The following is a 17286-nucleotide window of genomic DNA, read 5'->3' as shown; positions in this document are numbered from 1 at the left end:
CAGGAGACTGGGATGGTTTATATCCTTGTACGGGACTCAGGTTACGACGCTGCTTTGCCTTGTGTCCCTAGAGCTGTGGCCCTAAAAAAAAAGATGACCTGTGCTGGTTGAAATGACTTTCTTTGTGTCTCCAGCTGTGCGTAGCTGCACCAGCTGCATGGTCTGAAACTCAGGTCTGAGCCAGAAGCTCCGTCCGAGCCCGCCACGTTCTCCCGTTTATCACAGATACTTTCTGATTCTGTGCTTGTCCTCAAAGGAGCTCACCTCCCAAAGGTCTGGGTGTCACAGGCTTCATTTTGCCTTAGTGACTTTTTTTCAGTGTTGCAAGCACTTTCTGAGAGAACGCTCCTCCAGAGGCATCTGGAAATACCTCCTTGCCTCCCTCCCCTTCTAAACTTGTCAAATGCATAGACTCTGCTAAAATATTCTGGATTGTCCCTTAGTCTTCTGACCTAGGAAGAAGGTCCCAGGGGACAATTTCACAATGTCCCCAGCAAGTCCTTGGTTAAAGCTACCTCGGGAGGGCAAGGGAGATACCCTGGAACTCCTCAGTCAATGACCATTCCTTCTCAGCCCTTCCTGCCACTTCTCTACTGGCCACCATTCACGAACTAGAATGAAGAGTCTACAGCCTCCTTTCTGAGATTCCTCTCCCTCTCCATGTTCCATCGAACACTGGAGTCCACTGAACTTTGGAGCTCCATGAATCCTCAACCGGAAAGTAGTTTCGGCCAATCAGCATCCACCTTGGTTTTTGGAGGCTGAGATTTTCTTTGGGGAGCCACCTCTAGCATTTGACTTAGAGGAAATTTCAGTCGCTGTGCTGTACTTTCCCTCCCTTGAGCAGTGTGGGTGTGGACAAAGCCAGGCCAGTTTTGCTGTGAGCTGCAAGATGAATCAAATAAGGACAGACGGGAACAGTGCAGACTCCTTCATTTAAGAGTCTTCTCTCTCCAAGACTGCTGATTAAATACTATCCCCCCGAGAGATCATGGCTCCCTCTGGACTTCAGCTTCCTCATGGAGTAAAGGAGTGAGAGTAGATGATCCTTTCCTAAGACACTCGGATTATGAACAATGAGAACTGACTTTGGTAAATAAAAAGGTGGTATCCATTTGGGATTCTTAGTACATCCCACAAGAAAAGAGAAGACTGAGGATTTCAATGCTGTGATTTGAACTTATTCCTCAAATGCCCTGTGATAAAACGCGATTCCATACAGTAACTGTAATAACATAGACTACCCTCTTTAGGCACTGAAGAGGTGAATGGGGCTTCAAGGTTCTACTGTTAGAAAGATACTGTTCACCTATATGGTAATGGGCCATCGGGCTTTGTTATGAGGTAAGCTCTCTGCCATGCATGCTTTGCCTCCAGACCATGAGCTCAATAACTTCTATTCTTTATACATTACTCAGTTGCAAGCATTTTATTATAGCAATGTAAAATGGCTAAGACCTCCCATTTGACATTAAGGGGAGGACTGGAGGGTCCTCAATTATCAACTGGTTATCGACTGTATCTCTGAAGCTATCCTGGCTTCTGGCCTTTTCTTTCTTTCTCCCTTTCTCTTCCTTTTCTTTCCTTCTCTCTCTCTCTCTCTCTCTCTCTCTCTCTCTCTCTCTCTCTCTCTTTCTTTCTTTCCTAGTCACTTTACATCCCACTCACTACCCCCTTCCAGTCACCCCCTCCCACAATTCTTCCCCTATTCCCCTTCCCTTCTCCTCTGATTGGGTGGGGTCCCTGTTCATCTCTCCACCCTGGCACATCAAGTCTCTACAAGGCTAGGCCCATCCTCTCCCACTGAGGCCAGACAAGGCAGCCCAGCTAGAAGAGCATATCCTACATCCAGTCAACAGCTTTTTCTGACCTTTTCCAAACCTGGTTCTAAAGCCTTCTCTAAAAAAGGTGGGTATCTTAATTTCTATGTACCACCTAGAGTGCCTACTAAATATGAGTTGGCATAAAACAGTAGACAAATGAACCTAGATTGGTTCCTACCACATTCTCCACCCCCAAACGTTTTGTTTTTTGAAACAGGGCCACGTTATGCAGCCCAAGCTGGTCTAAAACCCCACCTTAAGCTCACAATCCTCCTGCCTCTGCCCCTGACTGTGGGCATTAGCAGGCATGCACCATTGTATTGAGCCTTTCTTGCTTCCTGGCAAGAAACGGATTCTTTTCTGCTCTGTACCTTTCTCTTGGCCTGTGGACTCACACAGTGCTTAATCAAATTGTAACATCTTGTCACACTTGTGTCCTATGCTTTAAAGCGATGAAACACAGATGCTGTTACAACCCAGTAGAATGCCTTCTGAATCCCTTTCTTTTGTTTCTTCCCAGAAGTAATGATTTTGGAGCTTATATATTCTGCCTCCATGTGGTGCTTTGACTAAAAATGGCTCCCACAAGCTCACAGGGAGTGGCACGATTTGGAGGTGTGGCCTCGTTGTGGGTGTGGTTTTGTTGGAGGAAGTGCGTCACAAGGGGGCAGGCTCTGGGGGGTCTCAAAAGCTAAAATCAACCGACTTCTACCACCGCTGATTAAGAAAGAAGAACTCTCAGCTCCTTTGTCACTGTTTGCCTGCACATGATGGCAATGGACTAATTTCTGAAACTATAAGCTAGCTCTAATTAAATGTTTTCCTTTATGAGAGTTTCCGTGGTTATGGTGTCTCTTCCCAGCAATAAAATCCTAACTAAGACACACGTTTGTTCTACACAGGGTCCAGGTAATTGAGCTGACACCTTGAAGAGACCCGGTGCTTCAGCAAACAAACAGAGGCATTTAGAACTCTGCAGTAGCAAATAAAATATTTCTGGGCAGCAGGTCATTGGCTCCCAGCCTGAGTGGCATAGAAGGCAGTGGGACTGTGGATGAGGGACTTGCTTCCTGGATTCTCTTTACTGTGTGAAAATGGTTGAGATACAGATTTTTATGCCTGTGTCTTGAAACAAGAGTCGTAAGTAGACATGGTGTTCCTTCTACCTGGGTCCTCACACCCGGCCGGGCCTCTGTCATATTGTCTAGCTTGTATATACCCTTAATTCTCAACCGAGTAGAATACATTTGCACATTTCAAATTTATATAAGTAGCATGTTGATACTGTAACAGATTCAGTAACTTGAATTTCCCCCTCAACACCGTATTTTAGAAGTTTAGAACTACTTGGAGTCCTGTAAGGCGTACCCCAGTATATTCAGAAAAAAAAAAGTCCTTTTTTTTTTCCTGGTGAAAATTGTAGTTTTGGAAATTTGACAGACACTGTTGTGAGCATGCTCATACACACCTAGTTCCTTGTTACTATCTCACGCATTATACACTACGACAATCTGACAGGCATGTAGAATCGAATGCACTGGTGGTTGTGCTTTGTGTGTTTCTAGAAAGGGACAAACCATGACGGCAAGGAGGTATCAAGCATTTTCTTCATGTGTCAGTGTAAGCAGTGCGGTCTCTCATCCCCGTCCCTGCCTAAAAGCAGAGAAAACAGCCACAGATAATACATCAGCCAATGGAAATACTCCAGGAAAATAGTGTTTGTGACACAGAAGCTGAGGTTTGGGGTGTAATTCAGTTAGTAGAGTGGCTGCCTAACATGCATGAAGCCCTGGGTTCAATCACCCCCACCACATAAATTAAATGTAGCAATACACAACTGTAAGCCCAGTGAATGTGGAGGTGGAGAAGTCCAGGTGTTCAGAGTCATCCTCAGCTACATAATGAGTTCAAGGCCAGCCTAGGCTACATGAGACCCTGTCAAAAACAAAACCAACCAACCAAATAAACAACCAACCAAACAAACAGGAAAAAAAAATCTCTTCAAAACAGGGAACTCACCAGTAGGCCATGCTTATTCAAGATAGTCAGTTAATAGACAAACAGTTCTACCTCCTTAGACACGAACTCCTTCAGCTGTGTCTGGGCTGGCAGGAAGGCAGCCATGCGAATAAGGCCGGTGACCAGAACACCTGGAGACAGCTCTGCCCACCTGGAATGAGGGGAACGGAGCCCCCGTCATTATTGCACTGAAAAATTCCAGGACCCTCCTGGCCACCCTCATATTTGCATATTCAAGGAAAATAATAAATAAATAAACAATAAATAAATTTTTAAAAAGGCATCTGCCAGCGTTGAGAAAATGGAGAAAGCTGTGGCAGCAGCTGGTGAGGCCGTCGATAACGAAGGCCCAGAGGACATTTTGCAGATCATCCTTCTCTGTGAAAGGAGAAACGGAGGATGGGATAACGGCCAACTCGAAGAGATTTCCAGAAGGCTTTCTGCTTAGTCAGCAGTAATGCCTGCCTCAGAACCCTGCTGACATCACACATTTCAAATGAGTCTGGCCCAGGAGAGTTCACTATTAGGAGAAATGTCCGTTGTCCCGATGTCTGATCAGGGGAGAGGTCAAGAGCTGGGGAATTTGCAGAATTCCATGGAGAAACCTGGAACCTGGGAAGAAGCTAGGGCGGACGGTTCACGAGCTGGACTGAACACTCCGGGAAGACCAGAGGGTGGAGGAAGCCTACGCACTGTATTTAGCAGCGGGGAAGGTTCTGGCTGTGTAGTTCTAGCATCGGGAAGGACCCCAAACTATAGGGGTTTAGACGAGGGACTGATCTCTCCTGCTAAGACCAGGTCAGTCCTGCTCTCAACTCTCCAGGAGGATTTGACGCCTTCCATACTGCAAATGTCAAATATCTGTTAGCCAGGTGAGCAGATGCCAACGGCTGTGTCTGACTTCGGTCTGACACCGAATCTTTGAACATTGATGATCCTCCTTCCTCCAGGGAAGTCTAGAGATCACCACAGTGGGAACACTTTCGGTTCTTTTTTTTTTTTTTTTTCCGGAGCTGGGGACCGAACCCAGGGCCTTGCGCTTCCTAGGTAAGCGCTCTACCACTGAGCTAAATCCCCAGCCCCGGGAACACTTTCTTACCTGTATCCTGCTCCATGCTGCTACAAGGAACAAACTGCACAGACCTCATCCATCAAACGGCCCAGGGAGACTTGAACCAGCCTGGGACCTCAATGCTCTGTGTTCTCAAAGCAGGCGCCTCAAACAAAAACGTCCCTTACATGCCACTGGTCTGGTCTGGTTAGACACTAATTAAATTCTGATGTGGGTGACAGAAGAGGTTGTCCCTCTGGCAGCTATTTCTGAACAGTTGTCTGTCTTCCTCAGAGACTGTTTCCCCTAAAGCTCATAGGACCCAAGTTGTGTCTCAGATCTCACCAGAACACAGAGACAAAGTGTGTCCATAAGTCAGTACTAACACACACTATTCACCATCTCTGGCTTGATCCAAATGAGTGTCCCACAAGTAGCACCAGCGATTTCCACAGACAGACTACTCACTACTGCTCCCAGACAGGTCCTTTTCTGTTACTGTTATGACTGCCCTGGGTCCTGTGGGATGTCCCAGACACAGCACTGGCCTTCTCTCTTAGGGGTATACAGCAATCCACAGTCTGCCAGGCCAGTCTGGTGGCCCCATGCTGACTCTGAAGTCAGGGCACACCTGTTTGCATCCACCAATTGAGCAGCAATTAGCCCGTTTCCCAATTTTTTTTTTTTGTTTTATTTTACTTCTTGTACTGAAATCATGCCACTTGGGCTCCATGCCTTATCGAGTCGTTCATGAAAACCAGCCCTTCAGTCTCTGTCTGGATCCCCTGAACATCACAGAGTCAAGATACTACACAGTTGTCACAGAAATTCCTCATGCAGACTACTTTATTCACAGTGACACCACATAGTCACCTCCCACCCTAAAAGGCATGCCTACACATGTTGGAACATCAGTTTAGTCCCAAAGTGCGAGACCAATACCATTTAGGAAAAATCAAGTCAATACGGGGCACATTTAAGGTATTATGTCCTTAGTCTCAGAAAAATCAGATTGCAAACTTTTGCTAAACTCGAGGTAAGCTTGATCCAAACTACGAGAATCTGAAATTTCATAATTTTAAAGAAAAGGGCTGGAGAGATGGCTCAGTGGTTAAGAGCACTGACTGCTCTCCCAGGGGTCCTGAGTTCAAATCCCAGCAACCATATGGTGGCTCACAACCATCTGTAATAAGATCTGATGCCCTCTTCTGGTGTATCTGAAGATAGCTACAGTATATATATACATATATATGTATATATATATATATATAATCTTTTAAAAAAATTTAAAGAAAAATATCCATTCATTTCTTTTAAAGAAATGTGTTACTTCAAATGTTTATTATGCTTGTACTGCCAGAAAAAAAGAAATATAGCAAGCATGCCTTCACTCCCCAAACTCTGGTCTGCACAGAATGTAGATAAGGTGGCTTTTTTTTTTCAAAACAACATGTAAGACAACTAATACCCATCAATTGGAAGTGGTCTCCTGAAATAATGTAGGTGCATGCCTCTAATCCCAGTACTCAGGAGCTGAGACAGGGGCAGAAAGATCACTAGGAGCTTGATTCCAGCCTGGGTTACATAGTAAGCTCTGTATTAAAGCTATACATACATACACACACATGCACACATACATACATGCATGCATTCCTACTCATACACACATACATTCATACCTACATACATGCATGGATGCATGCATTCATACACATATACATACATACACACAGGCATACATACATACATCCAATTTAATATTCCTGATTGTGTTAATTAAGCCTTTTGTCTTTGTGAAAAGCACTTGAAAGAAGTAGGTGAAAGCAGGAAACCTTCTGGCTCAGAGTTTCTGAGGTTTCAGCTTATGGTTGACACTGGACCTGAGCAGAGGCTGAGCGTCAGAGCGGGGAATATGGCTGAAGAGAGCAGCTCGCTTGGACAGAAACAGAGGATAAGATACATCTTTCTGGGGTTTGCCCGAAACCTACTTCCTCCAACTAACATCTTATCAATATATCAAGGAATCAATCCATTGATCAGTTCAGAGCCCCCATGATCTCATCGCCTCCCAAACACCTGTTAGCTACAACCGAGATCCCAGTACTCAAGCCTGGGATAGTTCATATCAAACCATAAAGACTAATCAGTGGTATTGATGACTTTTAGACATCAATAAGATCAATAAAGTAAGGTATCTGCCTTTGAGGAACAACAGCTGGGTAGGCAGACCATAGGTCATGTAGCCTGGGGAAGGAAGGCTGTGTAGTCAGAGGAGAGTTAGCCGAAGAGGCAACGTTTACATAAAGGAGTAAAATAGCACAGTGGGGAGGGGAAGCAGGGACGTTTAGGCAAACCACAATCAGAAGCTAGTGGACAGGAATGCCCAGTGTGGGGCTGTCTGTCTGGTGCTCAGCTTGTAGCATCAAGAGGTTACATGGAAAATGCTACCTGGAAAAGCTCTGAAGGGCATGGGATGGACTGTCAATGAGAAGATAAGCAGAGTGACCCCTGACTGTTCTGAGAAGGATGTGACAGATCAGATCTGAGTCTTAGAAATTAATTCTATTAACTGTAGATGGAGATCATAAAGACATGCGATTTGAGCCAGGCAACCTGATCTGGAAAGTGCACTGTTGATGAATTCGGGGTCAAATTTCAGTTCATAGTATCGAACTGACGAATAGATTAATTAATTAACTAATTAATTAGCAATAGCGAAAGTGGGTGAGCAAGCAGGAATCTGGTTCCAGCCTCTTCTCCAACTGCTTTTGACATAGACTTTGTAAGAAAGACTCTGTGGCCTGAAAGAGGAAGTCTGAGAGCCGTGGATCAGGCAGGAGGTGGTGTGGGCCTCTAAGGCAGTACTTCTGAGAGAAGACAGGTAGCCAGTAGTTTGCAGTTTCTAGAACACAGAGGAGATGCTGACCTGCCGTACGCGGGCTTAGGTTTTGTTTTTCTTTTTTCTTCCAAGAACAAAATAATATACGCAAAAGTGCCCAACAAGGACTTTCCAAATCTATCTCAAAATTGTCTTCATTTGATTAAATTTCTTTTCTGTTTTTATTTTTATCATCCAGGTATGAAGGTACATGCTGGTAATCCCAGCATTTAGAGGTGAAGACAGAAGGCTAGCCTGGGTTACATGAGATCCTATCTCAAAAAAAGAGAATTACATTTTTAAGCAAACTGATACACATTATTTTAAAGACCATATTGGTAGGTCAGTGAGTTATTTCTTTCCCTATAAACTTAATGTTAGTTTTGATTTTCCTAGTTGCCCCCCCCCCACTCCACACAAAACTCATTAATACTTTCAACTGGAAATCTCATAAAGTCTGACTTTGTCCTAATTAGCAAATCTTATAAGCACCCTTGGCTTACCTAGGATACTTTTTTTTCAGGCAATTAGAAAAAGTTAACAATCCCAATTAGTTCTTCCTTGAGACATTTAAGTCACAAGGCAGTGAGCCATGTGCCTCTGTATACCGACGGTAAATGACAAAAGTCTATGTTATGGAGTTTTGGTTTCTTTAAAAAAACACAGAATATGCTTTCGTTTTAATCCCAGGTGTAGGATATGGGGCTGTTTCAGATTGTCCACAGCTGCTGACTGTGATTTGCCTCATGCTCTAGGAAGGGTGTGGATTTTACCAATGGCAGACAGTTTCTGCAATTGTGTGAGAATTAGAATTCTGGGGATTTTCAGGGGGTACGTAAATGACAGGGCCCTAAGAGGTAGAGTAGTTTGTCAGTTGTCAGTTGTTTGCTTTTGTTTGCGGTTGGTTACAGTTTGTTAAGTAGTCATGTGCAGAGGAAGGGGGAGGGCGGGAAGGGGAAGGAAGGAGAAGGAGAAGGAGAAGGAGAAGGAGAAGGAGAAGGAGAAGGAGAAGGAGAAGGAGAAGGAGAAGGAGAAGGAGAAGGAGAAGGAGAAGGAGAAGAAGGAGAAGGAGAAGAAAGTAGATACCCTGATGATGAGGATGAAACTTGCCCTAGGGAACCTAATGCCCCTAATCAGTAGGAAGTAGTCCCTTTCCCTCTGTCCCTTTTTTCTCTCCTATTTAGTGTTAGGGGGTTGAAAGGATAGAAGAAAGAAGAACCCATAAAGTATCAAAAGACAGCTACATTCAGTCTAATAATCAGTTGTCCATATTACTTTGGGGCCTATAAAGAAGCAGGGCATCATAATTAGAAGGACAGGGGAAAGGGAGTTTGTCCACTTCAGAATCAGAACCAGGAGGGGTGAGGTCTCTGTCACCCATTCAAAGACACACCTTACAGTAGTTACTTTTGCATATGAATAATAGGAAGTTCCTAATGTGAATTTCCTAATGTGGACACTAGGAAACAGGCACTATTTATTAGAAGCATCACCAAGAGCAACTCGGCGACAAAAAACAAGAAAGGTATCCTATAGTAGTTATCTTTTCTGCAACATGCCATGTCCAAGGCAACTGTGTGTGTGTGTGTGTGTGTGTGTGTGTGTGTGTGTGTGTGTGTGTGAAGGGGGCATCCCCTGCAGTCTCCCAGCAGGCAGGGAAACTAACTGGAAAGAAGTGAGAATGAAAGCTCTTAGTCAAACTGGGTCAAACTTCTGGAGAACCTGACACCAGGCAGGTTATTGCCAGCATATTTAAACATGGTACAATTTAGGTAAAGGTTTCCAGGCAATAATCATTCCGATTCCAGGTTGTCTTAGTCAGGGTTTCTATTGCTGTGACAAAACACTATGGCCAAAAGGCAAGCTGGGGAGGAAAGGGTTTATTCAGCTTATACTTCCATATCATAATCCGACATTGAAGGAAGTCAGGTCAGGCGTTCAAACAGGGTGGGAACCAGGAGGCAGGAGCTGATGCAGAGGCCATGAAAGAGTGCTGCTTACTGGCTTCCTTCCCTGGCTTCCTTCCCTGGCTTGCTCAGTCTTCCTTCTTTTTTTTTTTTTTTTTTTTTTTGGAGCTGGGGACCGAACCCAGGGCCTTGCGCTTTCTAGGTAAGCGCTCTACCACTGAGCTAAATCCCCAGCCCCTCAGTCTTCCTTCTTATAGAACCCAGGAGCACCAGCCCAGGGGTGGCCCCACTCACAGGGTACAGATGCTCTCGCATCAATCACTAATTAAGAAAATGCCTCACAGCTGTATCTGGAGCTGTGATCATTCTAGCTTGTGTCAAATTGACATACAAAACCAGCCAGTGCACAGATACACAAGAAAGCTTAATGCATAATTACACTGAAATGCCTCTACAAAGTACATGTGACCATGAGAGATGGGGTCTATAGGATCTGGTGTGGTCCCTGACAAATGGCAGAGAAGCCAGCAGGCTATGAGGTGTGTGGCGTCTTCCTAAGATGAGCTGTGTTAATGGAAAGATTAAGATGAATGTCTAGGGAGGGACATTCCAGGGGGTGTGGGTGGGGCCTGGCTCCACAGACAGCACAGGTCCCAACGTCCTTGACAATATTCATTCCAGCCTTCTGGGTAAGCAATAGGTATTTCCTGCTTTGAGGAAACACCCTGGTGTGATTACCATTCCTGGTCTCCCTACAAGGACCTTTGTACAAGCACCGGGTATTTGGCCTTACAGTTCCAGAGGAGGAATCTATACGGGCAGGGGCTGTGGGGGACAAACAGGCTACCCAAGCAGGAGGTTGAGAGACCACTTTCAACTGTCAACTTGAAACACAGAGGATGCATGGAAAGTAGGGAGAGTGATGAACTCTCAGATGCCATCACTTGATCGTCCTTCCTGCAGCCAGCTCCACCCCCTAAAGGATACTCAACCTCCCTAAACAGTGCCACCAACCAAGACCAACCACCGCTCACCCCTAATGACCTGACCTCCGTTCATTAGGCTTCGTTTCTTAAAGTGACAATATAGTAAGACAATGACAATGGCTATCTATAGACCAGGTGGCACTTTTTTTTTCAGTACTAGGAAATGGCCTAGGGGCCTCACCATGTTAGGCAGGCTCCTGGGCTCTGTTTATTTTGACCATCTTAACTAGGCTGGCCTTGAACAGTCTAGAGCACAGGCCAGACTTTGCTTCCGCCTCAAGAATGGCTAGAATGACAGGCCTGGGCTGCCGGGCTCAGTTCTGATCCTGGATACACAGTTTAGTCCTGAACTGCCCAGCTTCCAAATCTGTTCTGTTGCTCAGGCCGCTCGGACTCTAGAGATCTTCTGTTACAGTAGTTGAACACCAAGAGACACCAGCTCCCGGATGCTCTCTCAGGTCCCCTGTCAGCAAGTTCTCAGATCTGAACAACTGCCTGTAGGCATTATGTTTTTGTGCACTATGTAACGCTTACCCTTGCGTTATTTCTACCCTCATATCTTGTTTCAATCTGGACACGGCATTGTAATGCTTATACCAAGAATCTCCTGTCTCACATTTGTACAAATAATTCTTACCATTTATTCCCTGCCAGGGGAAGGAGAGAAGGAGAGGGGGAAGAGAGAGGGGAGAGAAGGGGGAAGAGGGAAAAGGAGAGGGAGGGAGGGAGGGAGGGTGGGAGAGAGAGAGAGAGAGAGAGAGAGAGAGAGAGAGAGAGAGAGAAGAGATTGTTTCAGATTGGCCATGAGGAGGGAGAGATTAATCAGGAGGAGAGTGTCTGAGAAGACACCATGAGAAAAAACATCTGAAGCCCAAAAAGCCAGATAAAAATTAATATGCAAGTATTAGCATCATGGCTGGGAGGCAGTCAGAGAGCTTAGGAGTTAATATAATCATGTACCCAGCCATTGAGGTGCAGCTCGGCACAAATCTTGGTTTCTCTGTGCCGTTATTAGGGAACTAGCAAAGGTTAAGGAAGTACGGCCACTAGATTAATTCACTGGTTGCATTTATAATAAAAACAACTCATTTTACAGCAGTCTCTGCCAACTCCCCTGACCAGAAGATAGCAGAGCCCAGGCAACTGACAGCTTGAGGAGGAGGGACCATTTCTGTCTTCTGACACAGGGCTTAGAGCTCACTTGACCATAAACATAAAGAGCTTTAAATTCTGGCTTGCTGCAGCTGGAACCCCATCAGGTACAGCCAGGTACTTTTAAGCAAAGTTGCATGTTAAACTCTGTAACCTGATGCAGAGTCTAACCACTATACTGTGGCTTCTGTCTGAAGTGTAATGGAGCCTCCAAACAAGTAATCGACCGTGAGTTTTAGAGAATCATCTGATCAGAAATGAGAGGCAGGATGTATTCCTTAGTCTCCAAGTGGGTACCAATTCCCTAAGAGGCTTACAGTCCTTTCTGAAAGTGTGCTGTCTCCTTGTCCAGCTGCCTGGATAACGGGAGGGTTCCGATGGGAAGGTAGTCAAGGCCCTATGTTTCAGTCCTAGATCTACCATGTGTTACATTTAAGCCTCTGAGCATGGGTTGGGCCAGGTGATCTTCCTGTTAGCATCTTGCATTCTATGTGTTATAGGTTTGTTTGGTTTTGGCTTGTAGGTTGTACTTGGTGGCAGGACCTTTCCATAGCTCCCCTTTTCTGGTAGAGAAAGAAAGAAAGAAAGAAAGAAAGAAAGAAAGAAAGAAAGAAAGAAAGGAAGGAAGGAAGGAAGGAAGGAAGGAAGGAAGGAAAAGAAAAAGCCAGTAATAACAGCCCAACTGCTTTCCTAAGATGTCTTTATTTTTATGACTTTCCATCAAAGAGTATCGCTTCCCTCAGTTGGCCTGTGTTGGGGACACGAATTTGGCTACCACATCCCCAAATGTGACATCTCGACAACAAGCAATGGGGGAAGCAGGGAGCCAGAGCTTGAAAGTTTCAGAGTTTGCAGTTCCCACTGGGATTCAGATTTGATGGACCCACCTCACCTTAATAAATTACCAAGGCCTCTCTTTCCTTTGAACTTTTCTCTGTGTCTTTGTTCCAAAAAAAAAAAAAAAAAAAAAACAGTCCAAAGAGTCTGTTCTAAAAATTGGCCGTCCTCCTGTTTGGAAGGTACAAGACTGCAGGGTGTCACTGTGAAAGGGGACCTCTCTATCAGATGTTCCTGCGGTTCCAGGCTCACTGAGAGCTATCCTCTGCCCTGGCAAAGGGACTCGTTGTTTGAAAAGTTATTTCTAGCCCAGAGCAGCTGTTCACAGCTCAAGTTCAGCAAATGCCATCACTTCTGCCGACTCAGTTCCAGTGTGCCAGGAAAGGCATGACCTGAGCACTGGACCTTGATGAGTCAGCAGAGTGACCACTTGTCCAAGGTCTAACAGAAGTCATCCATCGGGCGTTCAGTGATGCTCTCTCTTCTCGTCTGGTTCAGCAAAGGCTCTTAGATGCAAGAACTCAGAGAGTCTCCTAGCCCCAGGTTCCTGCCCTGGAGTTTCCCGGGAGAAATCAGATTATTATAATCCAATCACAAGAGACTCTCTCTTCCATGGGTGCTTATGGGACAGGAGTACACTCGATACAACTGCTATGCTCACTCAGAGACTGGCTTCCAGGAACTTCATGGCTAGGAAAACACAGAACTAGAGCTTAAATCCAGGCTCCCTGTATCCCAATATGGTGTATGGACTAAAATGTGATCCGTCTCTGTGTGAGGCCATGACGGGAGGTGGACGTGGAAATCCCTGTCTGGCTCCTTCTGCCTACTGTTCAATAGTTTGTCACTATTCTGCTAAAACCACAGTCCCCTTGCCCAGCTCCCTCTCCTTCCTGCATGAGGAAGTCTTCCATTTCCCAGGGACATCGGAGCAGGAGGTAGGGAAGCACAATGGGTACGGCTTAGGCTCCTGCCTGCGTTTCTTGTGTCTCTCTGCTGTTCTGTGGCTTCTGATAGATCTTAGGTCATCTCCCCTCCCTTTGGCTGCTTCTTCGTGGCCTCCGATGTTCCTAACTTAGGTCTCTCTCTATCCAGAGGAGCAAGGACAGCAAGAATCTCTGTGACCTGCTCTTCTGTTTCATTTTCCTGTGTGGTAGAGGTGGGTTGAGAAGAGGCAGATCTCTCCACCCTTTCTCTGGGAGGCACCATTGGCCCTGTCTCCCTGACACATAGATAGACTCAGGAGGGAGACCACAGAAAGTTTTCTTCAGATGCTCACTACACTCAGTGACTGACTCTTATGGTTGCCTCTTTGAGTCAGCATACCATAGCTTCTTTCTCTGATAAGGGGGTGGTTTCTATTACACCTGGGGTTCCAGCCCTTTCCTGTAATTTGGTATCCTTCTCTGTCTGGGAAGCCATGGGCCCCTGGGCCCACAGAAATCAGGGTATGTGGATAGAGGGGTGAAGTGTGGTATTGCCTTACAGCACTGGGAGATGCTGGGAAGTAGCTCTGTGTTGTGCGCTCTGCTTTGCCAAAGATGAATCCTTTATCGTTGTATCCCCCTCTCCCTCCCTTCTCCCTCCCCGTCCCCCACCTTAAACAGATTGTAGCTGACTGGGTTCTTGCCTTCCCAAGAACTATGTAGACAAGACAGAATTAAAACTTCCCCTCCCACCTTCAGAAGCAGAGGCCTTAGTTCTCAAAGGATTCTTTTTATTATTATTATTCAAGTGTCCAGAGAAGCAATTTCCCCAAACTCCACAGAGATTCTGTTTGTCTGGCAGGAGGTGACAGGCGAGGGGACAGGGAGATGAATTTGTGGGTTTGAGGAGCTGAGAGCCAGCCCTACTTCCAGGGAGAGTGACTTCAGTACACAATACCCCAGGGCACTTGGCAGGCAGACTTGGAGGTGGCTGGGCCTGAGGGCTGTGACCAGGGGAGGCTGCCACTGAGATAAATGACGTGGGCCAAGGAGCCAGGGCCAGGTGGGCTTCCTGTGGAGGCCTTGGCTGGGCTCTGGCATCAACAACTTCCTGGAGCCCAGGGACACTGAGGGGATGCATTTTTCATCTTCTGTATTTCCTCTGCCAGCAAGAAGAAAGGAGAGTTTGGCAGTGGAAATTAAGTTGTTATAGGCAAGTGGAGAGATTCTTAAACCCTGTTATTTGTGGCCTGGGATTTACGGCCTCCCTCACCTGCCAGTGCACCCCTTGTGTTAATCCAGTGAGGAGGGAAGGGCTCAGTTCACACTTTATGTCTGGACCTTCTGTCCTGGACTCGAGAATACGTAGTTGGCTGTGACCACAAGTGTCTTCACTGTGTGTCCTACTCATTTCAATAACCACTCATCAAAAAGTTTTAAATGAAAAGCACTTGGTAAATGCTACTCAGTTTTTCCAGGCCCTTCTGCTTCAGGGGGGATCTGGCACATCATGTTCAGGAGAGTGGACAGCCCTCGAGGGGCTGAGAAGCAGAGTCCTTCTGAACAGACCTAATTAACATTGTGGACCCTTCTGCTGCCTGCCTGGGTGTTCTGGCGTAGGTCTGCCTTGGTGTTTAAACAATATCTACTGTTGGAAGCGTCCCTGTGGGGGAGCCTCACATTTTCCCCAGAATATGTCCCCCACCTGTGTTAAATTGACTACACACTCTGATGGAGGAGTGGAAATCAGACGCAGGCGAGGCTGTTCCCAAGAAGCAAGAGGGCGTGGAGATGGGACCAGTACTGAAAATACACTAAAATTCTGATTAAAGTACCAGATCCAGTTCCACAGAGGCTTCTTAAAAGCACTCACGCTGTTGAAAATAAACTGGAAAAAAAGAGACCACACACTGGCACTCATGTGTTTAATGGACATGGCGTGGCCTCTTTCTACTTTCCAACATATGGCTGCTGAGGAGGAAAGAAAAAATCTATTTTGATTGCAGAGTGGCAGTCGGCAGTCGGATGCTCTGAGAGATGACCAGCAGGCCTCACCGCGTTCTTCTTGCTCACATGCCGCTCTCTGACGGTTCTTGATGGGTCATAGACACATAAAATGCTAACTCGGTGGCTTTGTCTTCCTCAGGCTGAAAAAGCACTTTTTAAAATAAATGTTCCTTATGTCTACTTTTCCCCCCACGTTTTCAACTCTGGCATTCAAGTGCGTGTCAGACCGTCACGTAACACGTTTGAAACCCGACGTCGGAACGCCCCAGTGAAACCACCCCTCCGGGGTCTGTGGTGAAGCACCAGGCTAAGCACACTGTAGGTGAGGTCATTAGAAACGACTAGTGCTATGTCATGAATGAATATTCACCAGTGATCCATTGCCCTGACGCTGGCCTTGCTTGGGTCTTCTTGTTAGAACGCTGGCATTCTTCAGAACCCTCCAGAAAAGGTCTCACCCCTTGGCTTGCATGATGTCACTCACCCTTGAGTTTCAGCTACATCATGGACACTTTTCGTCCAACTTTTGGTAGGCTCCACCTCCTCACCCAGATACTCGGATGCTAGAATTACTTGGGGTTTCATCCGTGCACCATTTTTTTTCTTACTGGGTGCTGTGTGCCCCAAAGGCTTGATTAAATCCTACTCAGATACTGCTTACACCCCCAGCTCCCACCCAGCCTCTTCTGTGAGGTCCCTTGTGTGTCTACTGCCACATGGGACCCTTTACTCCGTTGCTGGTCTAGGCCGTAAGCCTAGGCTCCTCCTCAATGCTTCTTCCTTCCCAATCTCTGCCCTATAATCAGTGTCTATCGTCTCTCATCTCATCCCACTGCCACGAACTTACTCCTGTCCTTCTCTCTTGTCTAGATTTCTGCAACCATCTTTTCACTGATACGTCTTTTCCCAGCAAGACCGTGAGGATCTTTCTAGACCACCAGTTGGAATATATCATTCTTCAGCTAAAATCTTTATCAAGAGCCCTCGCAGCCTTTAGAAGAAGTTTTAAACTTGGGTCAGGCCTCATGATGGGGATCTCTCCTTCTAGAGCCTTCTCTTCACCTTTGGGACCCAGATTGAATATACAGCTTGCATTTTTGTATTATTGTACACAGACTGCCCCCTGTCTCACCTCTCCTCTCTCTGGATCTATTGAGCCTTCTCCCATCTGTGACGTCACCTTTCCTGCACAAGAGGCCCTTGTGCTACTTTGTTCTTCCCCAGCACAGCACGGCACAGTAAAGCAATAGAAGCTTTACTCACAGGCATGCTCCAGAGAACCATAAAATCCCTTGTCAATCATCATGTCTCCAGTGATCACTTCATGCACGCTCAAAAATATCTGAAGAGTGGATGGCTGAGTATACCTTATAGACCTGTTTTTGTTTGCTTGTTTCCTGACTCTAAATTCTGAATAGGGAAAGACCAATTTGCCCAGCTGGAGGCAATCCCCCCAGGCTGGTACTGAGAACTGGGTATAGGCCTTTGAGGTTTAAGAAAAAACACATACTTGGGTCATTCGTGTTACAAGAATGCCAAATCTTTCCCTGAGATTCACAGAATATATGCCCCAAGTTCACTGGGTGGAGAAATCCAGGAAGCACAGAGGCAAAACAGGCTTACGCCTTCAGGAACAAAGAAACAGGAACAGAAAACAGGAACTGATTTAACAGTGTTACTGCCTAGGTGTACCACTCAGG

General features: G+C 46.0%; 1 long non-coding RNA gene across 1 annotated transcript; it reads left to right on the top strand.

The window, feature by feature from the left end:
* Window positions 1-13199: 13199 nt before the first annotated feature.
* LOC108350222 (uncharacterized) lies at window positions 13200-16888 on the top strand. The gene is made up of 2 exons (XR_001836997.2): window positions 13200-13591; window positions 16457-16888. It is a non-coding gene; the product is annotated as an uncharacterized LOC108350222 (long non-coding RNA).
* Window positions 16889-17286: the final 398 nt, after the last annotated feature.

The sequence above is a fragment of the Rattus norvegicus genome, chromosome 2, assembly GCF_036323735.1.
Source record: "Rattus norvegicus strain BN/NHsdMcwi chromosome 2, GRCr8, whole genome shotgun sequence".
Classification (NCBI taxonomy): Eukaryota; Metazoa; Chordata; class Mammalia; order Rodentia; family Muridae; genus Rattus; species Rattus norvegicus.
The sequence above is the reverse complement of the archived record's forward strand: the minus strand, read 5'-3'. Positions and strand labels throughout refer to the sequence as shown.